Raw genomic sequence first — 12,591 nt, 5'->3', positions numbered from 1 at the left:
CTCAGCCTAAGGAAGGCCTCTCTCAAGGTCACACCCGCTCCTGGGGCAGCTGTATCCAATGACTAGTTGGTGTGGGGGTACAAAGACCTGACCCCCTTGTCTGGACTGGGGACAACTCTGGAGAGCTATTCCCGGGGGATGTACTGAGGCCTCTGTTGTGAGTATATCACAGCTCAACTTCTCTTTCTGTCCAGTTCTGCATCCCTGAGTTAACCCCAAGGACAATCCCCAATAAGTTTCCTTCGGGCACCTCTTAGAGTCTCTTTTCCATGAAACTCAACCTACGACACCTGCCAAGATGCACTTAGGGAACAAAGAAACCCAACCAGGGTCTCCATTCTGGGCCAGTGCCACTGGCTCTCTCAGCTAACTTATTTTTCCTTCTGCTGATATTTGAGGAGGCTTCTTGCTCCTCATTAGAAATGGTCACATGCTGGTTAAGGACATTGTTGGCTGTGGAGCCAGGCTCCTTGAGTTGGAACCCCAGCCACACCCCTCCTAGCTACATGGTCCTAAGCAGGTCTTTTCTGCTTCCTTATTTGTAAAATTGGTTTCTGCCTCCCTGGATGTTGAGAATCACACACATCAATACACAGGAAATCTTTGGAACATGACTTGGTGCTCAGCAAATGTCCCAGACATGTGAGTTCTCAGCTACTGCCAATTTTGCCAGGAGCACGCTTGTTTCCTCACTCCCATAGAGACTGCAGGTGTGTGGGTCTGGAGCCCAGCATGCTCAGCACACCTGGGCCTGATGCTCGTTACTGCGTGGATGGATAGGTGGATGCCTGCACACCTGGGCACTTGGAGCCATGCTTGGATGGGTGCTCTCTTGCTGTTCTATCTTACACAGCCCCCTGGAAGCTTTCACAATGAAAGGCCCTGAGCAGATGGAAGACCCTGTGATTATCTGAACTGTCTGCAATTTGCTTATCACTAATTCAGTTCACCTGGGGACACACACCATTTCCATAAATCAGCCAACCACAATAGGCCCACCCAGGCAAAGCATAAAGATGACAATAATAATCATGTGTATTTACGCAGTGCCTTTGTTCTGCAAAGCTCCAAACAGTCGACAATCATTATCTCATTAATCCTGCAGCCACCTCTGAAAGGTAGGCAGAGAACAGGCGCCTGTCCCCTTGAATAGGCAGGAAAGCAACACTGATAATAACTGCGAACACTTATTGACCACTTACTATGTGCTGGACCCTGTTTAAAGGCTTTATAAATGTTAACTCACTTAGAACTCTGTAAGGTAGTTGCTATGGTTATCCTCATTTTACAGAAGAGAAAGCCAGAATCTAGAGAGGTTAAGGAATCTACCCAGGGTCACCTGGCTGGCAAGGAGTGGAAGCAGGATTCCACTCCAGGCAGCCTGTCTCTGGGACCTTCTGGCTTCACCTCTACACCAGGCTGCCTCTCAAAATGCGGCACACACACAGACAACAGAGGCAAATGCTAAACTCAGGGCTGTGGGTGGAAGGCACTGAGTGGTCTCTGGCCAGCCATACCTGCAGGGCAAATGGGTAAGCCCTATAGGCCTGGCTTCTGGAGTGGGTCTGCACCCTAAATTTGGTACTCACTGGCTGGCCAATCTTGCCCCAAAACGAAGAGCTGCAAAGTAAGCCACTGCAGTCATTTGGCTCTTAGTTGGAATGATCCTCAGAGTGGACCTTGACATGGGGGCAGGGAGAATGTAAGGGAACTAGAAGCAATGAAGGGCGAAGGTGCCGTTGAGGAGGTGAGGGACACAGCAGGGGCACTGACAAGCCCATTTTCTTCTTCATGTCAAGGACCCTCCTACCCTGCAATGAGTCCAGGCAGCAGCTAGGAGGATTTTTTTTTTTGTAATTATTATTATACTTTAAGTTCTGGGATACATGTGCAGAACATGCAGGTTTGTTACATAGGTATACACGTGCCATGGTGGTTTGCTGCACCCATCAACCCATCATCTACATTAGGTATTTCTCCTAATGCTATCCCTCCCCTAGCCCTCCACCCAACAACAGGCCCCGGTGTGTGATGTTCCCCTCCCTGTGTCCATGTGTTCTCATTGTTCAACTCTCACTTATGAGTGAGGACATGCAGTGTTTGGTTTTCTGTTCTTTTGTTAGTTTGCTGAGAATGTTGGTTTCCAGCTTCATCCATGTCCCTGCAAAGGACATGAACTCATCCTTTTTTATGGCTGAACCCCATCGTCTCAGCCCAAAATCTCCTTAAGCTGATAAGCAAGTTCAGCGAAGTCTCAGGATACAAAATCAATGTGCAAAAATCACAAGCATTCCTATACACCAATAGTAGACAAACAGAGAGCAAAATCAAGAGTAAACTCCCATTCACAACTGCTACAAAGAGGATCTTTTAAAAAGAAGCCAAATCCCACCACACGTAGAAACCTCTAGTGGCTTTGCACCCAAACCCCTTCCCTTGATAGACAAGCCCTGTGTGCTAGATCCTGGCCCATCTCTCCTAAATCCTCCCTCCCCTGGGCCCACTATATGGCAAACACACTTATTCTTGCAGGCCTTCAAACGCATCCAAACTCATTCCTAGTAAGTCACCTCCTCCAGGGGGCCCTTATGGAATGCCCAACCTGAGGGAGTCCCATCACCTTTATACATCCCCACTCTAATTCTCTTCTTGGTCTTATTGCTGGCCGATTTGTTCTTGTTAATTTATTTCTTCATTTATTGTTTTCTTCTGCCCTAATTAGAATGCAAGCTCCATGGTTTAGGTATGATTTGGTCACGACTGTATCTCCAGCCTGGAGACCATAGGGGGCTCAAAAAACATTTGTTGAATGAATTATAATAAATTGCACATATAGAGTAGTTATTACATGCCAAGGGCTATCTCTGCGATTTACATAAATTAGCTCATTTAATCCTCCCAGTGCCCTGCTGAGGTTGATCCTATTATCATCCCCATTTTACAGCTGAGGGAGCTGAGGCAGGAGAGGTTAAATAACTGCAAAGTCACAGAGTTGACAAATAACAGAGCCAGGATGCAAATCCAGAGGTCTGGCCTCTTAGTCCATGCTCCACACACCACACCACGCTGCAGTCGGAATGGTTCCCCCTGCCCTTAGGATACAGCCCCAACTCCTGAAGACAATGTGGAAGCGTTTGATGAACAGATCTAATCTCCTTTCCAGCCTCATCTGTTGCCATTAATTCCCTCACACTGCCCAGCCCTGAGGAAGACGCTGCCCTCTCTAGTCTCTTGCCATCTGCCCTTGCTGTTCCTACGTGGAGCTCTCCTCTTTCTTGGCCAACTCCTTCCTCAGCCTTTTGGTGCCAGTGTAGGCAGCCCTTCATTAGGAAGCCCCTTTGCATACCTCAGGCTGGATCAGATGCCCGCTTGGCATCCCCAGACTACTCTGCACTTGCCCTAACCCGGTACACAGCCCACTCTTGTGGGGCATGTGTGTTCACCTGTCTGCAGAGGCTCCACACCCATTCATTTGTTTCAGCAAGTACTTAGCACATGCCCCTGAGTGCCCAGCCTGCACTTCTAGGTGCTGGGGAGACAGTAGTGGGCAAACCCAAGTCTCCACCTATGCAGAGCTACCTTTCTAGTAGAGGAAACAGACCATAAACAAAAATGCAATATAATATCAGGGAGAATGATGAAGACAAAGGCAGAATAGAGGAAAAGAGTAATGATGGGGGGTGGGTAGTGTAGACAGAATGGTCAGGAACAGCTATGCATTCATTAAACCAGTGGTCTCCAAACAGTTTTGATCACACATCCCTATCATTCTTATATATACCTCGCTGATATGTGACTCTATATTTAATTATAGATTATACCAAACCTATAACTGAATATGTAGTATAATATTAGAGACATATACATAGCATATATAACATTGTATATAATATACTGCTGTACTACTATATCATATAGCTCATTATAAAATATACGTAAAGTATATAAATACTAAAAGGATGAGAAAAAATGTTCTAGAACATTCTTCTTGCCCTTTCGTGCACATTCATGCATGTACCCTGTTTTGGAGACTATTGTGACAGAATGGCAGCTCAGCTCAGGGTTAAAAAGAAAAATGCAGACAAAGAAACAAAGCCACTCCCTGATCCTTGCTCAGCAGGCACCCCAAAATAATTTGCCAAATGACTCGGCATGGGGTTCAGTAGATGCTAGGTAAATCAGCCTTAGACAGGTCATTTCCTAATTCTTGGTGTCAGTTTTCCCATCTGTAAATACAGGGCGTGGTCCTCCTTGAGACCACACAGAAACAAAAACCTAGGCTCAGGTTCACTCAGCCTGTTCCCTGACCAAGAAGGGGCCAACTCAGTTATGTTGGGACACGCAGCCAAGTCCTGGTGTGGGCGGGGCTTTCATCTGCTGGCTTTTTATTGATTTTTACTGGTTTACATGGAAGGAAAAGAATGCGAACAAAGAAACAAAGGCACTCCATCCCTAATCCCAGCAAATTATACAGAGATTCAGGAGAGTAATGAAAACCATAAAGCATGCTCTGAAATAAGAGCTCCCAATCTTCCATAATCTTTGGTGATAAAATGCAAAGCAGCAGGCCAGTGACACCCATTCATAAATACTGGGTCTGTTTACCAGAGCTCAGTTTAGAACACATTTGCTGGTGCTGAGAACCTTTACTGCTGCACTGCGCCCCGGGAGTTAAGGGCAAGTCTTTTAAGGGTCACAGATGAATCACAGCATCGTGCAATGCCAGGGCTGCAAGGGGCCTGAGAATCTGTTCTGCTGGAAGGTAGATAGATGGCTGCAGGTCTGCTTTCCTTCTGAACTGCAGCCAGACACAACACTGTGAGGTGTTAGGGTGAATATAAGCCCATTGTTCAGTTAAGGAACTTGAGCCCAGATAAATCAACCTGTTCCAGAGACATGGAGCAAGGAGTGGAGTCGAGATTCAAAGCTAAGGCTTCCTGGCAGCTTGTCCAACTGACCCTTGTTCTTCTGGAGGGCTCTGTAAGCTCCTCAAGGCTGAGTCAGTCTTTGTCATCTCTCTGTTTCCAACTGTCCCAGCACTGGCTTTGCTGGTAGTGGGTAATGATTAATATTGAGGAAGGAAGAAAAGGAATGAGAGAGGATGGGATGTGGGGGATACCCAATTTGTGGCTGGTGCATTGGTCCATTTTCATACTGCTATGAAGAAATACCTGAGACTGGGTAATTTATAAAGAAAAGGAGGTTCAATGGATTCACAGTTCCACATGGCTAGGGAGGCCTCACAATCATGGCGGAAGGTGAAGGAGGAGCAAAGGCACGTCTTACATGGCGGCAGGCAAGAGGGTGTGTGCAGGGAAACTGCCCTTTCTTTATAAAACCATCAGATCTCATGAGACTTCTTCTCTATCACAAGAACAGCACAGGAAAAACCCACCCCCATGATTCAATTACCTCCCACCAGGTCCCTCCCATGACACGTGGGGATTATGGGAGCTACAATTCAAGATGAGATTTAGGTGGGGACACAGACAAACCCTATCAACTGGTCTACTAACACCAAGAGCAGTGCCAACAACCAGGACCATTTATGGAGCCCTTACTCTGCACCAGGTGGAGCAATGAGTGCTTTAAATGCAATGTCTCACCTACTTTTCCAGCAACCCTATGAGAGCTTACTATTATCCCAATTATATAGAAGGGCAAAGGGAGGCTCAGAGAGGTTCAGTAGATTGCCTAAGGTCATTCAGCAGGTACATGGTAAGTCCAGGATGTCAACTTTGATGGCTCTGGTGCTTAACCACTACCCCACACTTCCTGCTGCTGTGAGCAAATATCAGGTTTCTTAAATTCCTTTTGGCATCATCTGTTACTCTGTGCTACAAAAGCAGGAGTGGCTCTCACATCAGATGCAGGCAGAATCCCAGTGACTCCTATTTTACAGCCTCTTAGGGAACCCCAATGCTTGTCCACAGGGCATGGCATGTAGCCAAAGACCCATCAAGGGACGTTTTCACAAGTGACAGAAGATCCATTCTTAGTCCCAAAGACAGAGGGAGCCAGCACAGTTGTAGGTTTGGGCATGAACAGTCAGGACGCGTTGTGATAAGGGAAACAGGGAAGGCGAGCCAGTGTGTGGAGGCAGAACCAGACAGCTCAAGGGGAATGAAGGCCTGTAAGGGGACAAGGTGAGAGCCAAAAATATGAACAGGTGGGCTTCTCCAGGTGGAGGGGGACTAAGAGGATGGGGCGCATTGTTGGACAGCCCTAGCTCCCCTACTTACTTGCTATAAGACCTTGGACAAATTACCTATGCTCCCAGAGCCTCAGATCCTCATCTATAAAACAGGAGAGTATCTGCCTTACAGAGTTAGTTGTTATAAGGATGAAACACCATAGTGTACATAAATTGCTTTAAGCGCAGGTCCTGGCATATGGTGAGTGCTCAATAATTAATAGCAATTTGTGGTGGCAGTGGTGCAGTCATTGCCAAATGATGTGCAAAGTAAGGGGATGAGCAGGGAAGATGCCAGGAGGAAGCAAACCCATCATCCCCCAATACTTAAGTGACTTGAGGTTAAGAGACCATGTCTGCCTATAGCCAAGCCAAAGAAAGTGGTTAAGGGACATGCCCAAGGTTGAGTCACAAGTGTTTTCTGGACAGGGACCGCAGCTGAATCATCTAATATTCCAGCCCTTGGCATTGGCTTTGCACAAAGGGAGCACTCCACTGGTGTTTGTGAAATTTACACATGGCTTGGTCTCCCGAAGTCTATAATGAGATTATGTTCCCCACTTTTTCGCTTTGCTTGGTTCCCTTTTACCTCCCTACCAGATGATTCACTTATCTTCTTCCCACACTTCTTGAGCATTGATGCTCAATGTGTGTTGTGGTCCTTCTGGAAACTACGAGGGGATTAAAACAAGTCCAGAATGGGGCTGTCATTGAAGCAACCAGACTTAAACATTATTTGGCCACATCCTACTGTCTTTATTATGTGGCCTTTATTACATTTGGCCACATCCCACTGTCTTCCCAAAACAAGGTCTTCCTCTTGGTTGTGTGAGCTGTGTGCAATGGTAATCCCATTTCTGCCTTTCTCATTCCCAAACCATCCGTCTTCAACAGGCATTTGCCAGAAATGACCATGGTGTGTGTTTACAGTAGCTCAGCAAAGAGTTATTCATCTAACCAGAAAATATCACAACTCAGAACCACAATGAGGAGCTAGATTGACAGTCACCTCCAGCACATGGGGCCCTCTAAGACCCACAGGGATCCAGGGGAGATGTCCCTGAGGCAAGTTGGAGTCCCCAAGAAGCAAATAAAGAGATGGAAATAAGCATAAAAGGAGTATACATGGGACACACACACACACACTCTTGCTCTCTCTCTCTCTCGCTCTCTCTCTCAAGGAAGTGTTCTTGGGCTCAACCCCAGTGGCAGGGAAGGGTGAGAAGCAAAACTGGACAGAGGGAGAAGTTAGACTGTGATACAGTCTCAACAGAGGCCTCAGGCCATTCTAGTGGGTGTTAGCAAGCTAGGATGATGCTTCAGCGCTGCCCTAAATTGGAGCATGGGGGCTGGGCTTTTATACCCCTACATCAATCAGTTCCTGGACATGGGCTGCCTAGGGAGAGGGGTGAGAATTTGGCCCAGAAGCTCTCTCAAACAAGGTCAACTTCCAAAGGGGACTGAAAGCTGAGAGCTGCGCCAGCAGCACTCCCCTCAGCTGTGGGGGAGGCCCTTCAGTCCTGAAGGGGTATCTGAGCAGTGCATCTCCATGTCCAAGACAGTCCATGTAGTAGCCACTGACTCTTTTTCTTCGTTGAAAAGCAGAAAAACACACAGCAGTGGTGAGATGTTGGGCTCTGGACTCAGACGGGCCTGGGCTCAAATGGAGAATCTGCCCCTTATATCTCTGGGCCCCTCAGCTGAACAACAGGGCTGCTGAGAGCACCTTGCACATTCAGCGCGAGGGTTGTAGGGTTGAATAAAACAGCATGCGTACCTGGCATATAGTAATCACTCAATAAAAGGCAGCTCTGATCACTATTACATAACTCAGAATGAAGGAGAAAACTGCTCTGGGCCACAGCAGTAGTATTTGTTTCTCTGTGCTGAGAACCTGTACTGCTGTATTGCACCCAGGGAGTTAAGGGCAGGTCTTTTAAGGGTCACAGATGAATCACAGCATCGTGCAATGTCAGGGCTGCAAGGGGCCTGAGAATCTGTTCTTCTGGAAGGTGGATAGATGGCTGCAGGTCTGCTTTCCTTCTGAACTGCAGCCAAACACAACACTGTGAGGTGTTAGGGTGAATATAAGCCGATTGTTCAGTTAAGGAACTTGAGCCCAGAGAAATCAACCTGTTCCAGAGACATGGAACAAGGAGTTTGCAGCATAAATGCAAATTCATTCATTCATCCATTCATCAAATATATACTCAAGGCTTACAATTATGTGCTGGGAACAGTTCTGGGGACCACAGAAGCAGTGGTGACAAAACAGAGAAAGCCTGGCCCTCCTGGAGTTGTGTGAAACTAAAGAACCAAATATGTTTGTAACACATACCCTGTGAAGGAAAATATGGCCAGAGGAGATGACAGAAGGGGATGGCTGGGGCGCAGGGTGGTGAGGGAGGGAGAAGAGGGCATCTTCAAGGAGGGGAGCAAATACCAGACAGAAGTGAGGACGGGGGCCATGGGGTTGTCTAGGGGACACCATCCTGGTAGAAGGAACCGCAAGGGCAAAAGCTGAAGCTGAGAGTTGCTGGTCTTATTCAAGGAACAGCAAAAAGGGCCCGGGGCCCGGAGAGTGACAAATAAGAGATGGCACACGGGGAAGTGGGCTGGAAAAGCAGCCCAGGCCAGGTAGGATGGTACACAGCCTCAGTTGAGGCAGGAACCCTGGATTCGACTCCCAAGGTGATGGGAGGGAAGCCTCTGCAGGTCTGAATAGGAGACACCACTGAAGGGTATAGGATTCCAGGGGCAGGAAGAGAAGTCCATAAAGAACAATTGTCCAGCTGGGAAGAGGGCAGTGGAGGTGGAAGGGAGGGGATCACAGAAATCAAGTGGTAAGGAACCTCAGAGACCATCTGGCCCAGGTCTGGCCTCCAGCAGCTAAGTAACGAACATCACTGTGCTACAGACCAGGAACCTGACCCCAGAGACTTCGAGCTACCTGCTAAGGGCTCCGCAGCCAGTGAGAGGTAGAAGGGCACCGGGCCTCTGGTCTTCTCCCCTAGAGGTGCCCCACTGGCCCACGGGGAGGAGAGGGCTTTGGTTTTGTTGCTGTTGTTTCTGCTGTCATTTTATTTATTTTTATTTATCATGATGATGATGATTATTATGATTTCTGAGACCAGGTCTCACTCTGGTCCTTCAAGCTAGAGTGCAGTGGCACAATCTTGGCTCACTGCAGCCTTGATCTCCCGGGCTAAGGTGATCCTTCCACCTCAGCCTCCTGGGTAGCCAGGATCACAGGCACATGTCACCACACCCGGCTAATGTTTTGTATTTTTGTAGAGACAAGGTCTCACCATGTTGCCCAGACTGCTCTCAAATTTCTGGGCTCAAGTGATCATCCCACCTCAGCCTCCCAAAGTGCTGGGATTACAGACGTGAGCCACGGCACCCAGCCGCTACTGTTATTTTAAAGGGAACCCCTAACACTTAACACCTTAGTGTTTCCATTTCAGGGAGGTTCCTCAGTCCAGGAATCTGCTTGCTAACTGTTTTCTGTGTGTTGCATGACCAGAGGAGGCCACAAAGACTTAACCTTTCCCCAAAGCCAGCTATTTCCTCCATCCCAAAGCATTCATTCAGGGCCCAAGAGAGAAAACAGTCAAAGATCTCAGGTGAGTGTGGGTACCAGAGCATGAGGAAAGATGAAATTACTCATTGTAGAGGAACGCTACTCCTAAATGGTTTTTTGATTGGCTTATTTTTCCCATCAGAGCCGTTGGCATTCATCAACACTCTCAGATGTCCCTACAAACACAGGCTTCCTCAAAGGCTGTTCCTAAATGTTTCAGCTGGGTGGTGCCTGTAGGAAAAAATGTGAGAAGATTCAGGGCCCATAAACAGAGAAGCCACCAGCTTGAAGCTGTCTTTCTCTGCTAGGGCCCAGAAAGCAAATGCTCCCCTGGGGTTCACTTTATGTATAGAAAGCATCACCTTCAGCAGGACAGCCAAGAATCCTGGTCCCAGCTGGTTGGGTGGGGCCACGGAGCTCACTTTGAAAAGGCCAGGAAGGATGAAAGCACTCAGGAAAAGGGTCTCCCCTGGCCCCAAAGTGCAAAGATTTGAAAAGCCAACTTTGAACTTGGTGTGGGAGGGTCCCAGCCTGGGAGGGGGACATGGGGAGAGAGGAGTGAGCCGGCCTCAAACCCAGCCTCGAAGGGCAGGTGAGAGATCCTGCCCAGCAGGAAATGGGAAATGTAGGTTAGACAACTAGGGCAGTTCTGAAGCCGGAACTGTGTCTGTTGCGAAGTCACGCAGGGGCTGTAAGATGTAGGAAGTAGAAAAAGGAAAGGACCCAGCAGACCTCAAAGCCTCCGATTTGGAAAACGGAGCAGAGGGGAGAACAAAGAAGTGCTCTGACCAGGCAGGAGGCAGGAGGGTACGGTGCACCGAGGCAGACGGAGGGGAGGCTGCGGCTGCCCCCAGCCCCCTTCCCTGCCCACTCCCTCTGCAGGTAACGGGGCTGATGATTCCAGAGCCCTCCCACCATGGAGACTCGGTGGGCTCACTCTGGGAGGGCTCACCCAGGCCTCTGCCCAGGACACACACTAACAATTCCACCAGAAAGTCCTCTTCGCCTCCCACGTGTCCCGAGTTGTCTGCGCGGACTCCACTCCAGCACTGATCCTGTCTGATTTTATTTGCTGGGTTGTGCATTCAGTTCCCCCAAAAGTATTTACTGAGCATGAATGGAAGGCACCAGGCTAGGGAAAGCGCAGGATGCTGAGTTATGGGGCCATCCCTCTCTCCAGGGAAGAGAAAGTGTCGGGTCCCACAGCCCAGACACCTGGGCTCCAGGGTCCGGCTCCATCACTTCCTGGCTGTGTGACATTGAGCACATTCCTCCAGCTGACTCAATTTTAGTTGCTTTATCTATAAGATAGAGGAGCTTGGAGATGGGGATGTGGGATGAATATGCTGGAAAGGCAAGCAGGGGTCAGGTTAAGGCCTCTGCATAATATCACAGCTGCCATTTATTAAGCATCTACTACTGTGTGTCTGGAACTGTTTTAGATGCTTTATGGATATTATCTCTAAACCTCACAATCACCCCCACTTCCTCAAAGGAAGGTGATGCTTTATATACACACAGTGAACCCCAGGGGAGTGTTTGCTTTCTGGGCCCAGGCAGAGGAAGGTGGGCTCAAGCTAATGGCTTCTCTGCTTATGGGCCCTGAATCTTCTCATATATTTTCCTACAGGCACCACCCAGCTGAAACATTTAGGAACAGCCTCTGAGGAAGTGTAGATGGGAATTGCTCCATCTACACACACAGATGCAACAGTAAATGGGAGAAAACCAGTGCTCAGCACACAGTAGGAGCACCGCCAACCAATGCGGAGTTCATTCATTCTTCCAACACATATTTGTGTTTGCTAGGTGCCAGTGTTGTTCTAGGACAGTGGTTCTCAACCAGAGGTGATTTTGCCTCTCCCCCAGGGGACATTTAGCCATGTCTGGAGGCATTCTTTTTGAGGAGAGGGGGTGTTACTGGCAACTACTGGGTAGAGGCCAGGGACGCTGCTTAACATCCTACCATGCACAGGACAGCCCCTCACAACAAAGAATTGTCTAGGCCAAAATGCCAATGGTGCTGAGGTTGATAAACCCTGCTCCCGGCACTGGGGAGACAGCAATGTGCCAAAGAGGCAATGTCCCTGCAGCTCACTTCCCAGGGCAGGAGACAAATGATGAACAAAGATAATAATAAGTCAATGTCTACAGGTCCACTGGTTAAAGTGCTACAAAAAATAAAGAAAAGGAGGAAAGAGAATGATGGGGTCATCAGGGACATAGGGGACATTTGAGAAAAGCCCGGAGGGAAGCAAAGGGGTGAAGCAGTGGCTTCCAGGTGTGATAGAGAGAGGCTCTGAGGTGGGTGTATCTTCAAGTGTGGCAGGAAGTCCACGCAGCTGAGCTCAGTGAGCACAGAGGCCAATGGTTGTAGACGAGGTCAGGGGGTTATCATGCTGATTTAGTCATGTGGACACCTTATGGCCCCCTTAGTAATACACTCCTTGAGGACGCAGGCTCTATCCAAACTCTCAGTGCCACACACTTGCTGGAACCAAGCTGAGAAAGACGCCAAGTTGAATTGAATTTTGGCTCAGGGGAGGCAGTTTCCTGTATTATGAAATTTACATGAGATGAACTATCCCTGCTTTGTTCTGGTTTGGGGCAGGAAATGGGCTTAAATGTACTCTCAGCTTGTATTCTGTAATTGTTGCTTGGCTTTCATTCATGTGTCACTGGGGAAGGAGTTGCAAGACCTAACGCTGGTCCTGAGTACAATTTCAACACTGTCCTCTTAGCCTTAATGAGACGATATATTCATTCATTGATCCAACAAATAGATATTAAAGATGACAACAGGGCAGAATTGGGA

General features: G+C 48.3%; 1 protein-coding gene and 1 non-coding gene across 2 annotated transcripts in view; both read right to left on the bottom strand.

The window, feature by feature from the left end:
* Nucleotides 1-12,591, bottom strand: part of ABTB3 (ankyrin repeat and BTB domain containing 3) — a 347,983-nt gene that overhangs the window by 281,427 nt on the left and 53,965 nt on the right. The window lies entirely within an intron of this gene.
* LOC112135971 (small nucleolar RNA SNORD74) lies at nt 9,906-9,988 on the bottom strand. Its single transcript, XR_002917187.1, has one exon. It is a non-coding gene; the product is annotated as a small nucleolar RNA SNORD74 (small nucleolar RNA).

Source organism: Pongo abelii, chromosome 10, assembly GCF_028885655.2.
Source record: "Pongo abelii isolate AG06213 chromosome 10, NHGRI_mPonAbe1-v2.0_pri, whole genome shotgun sequence".
NCBI classification, from domain to species: domain Eukaryota; kingdom Metazoa; phylum Chordata; class Mammalia; order Primates; family Hominidae; genus Pongo; species Pongo abelii.
The sequence above is the reverse complement of the archived record's forward strand: the minus strand, read 5'-3'. Positions and strand labels throughout refer to the sequence as shown.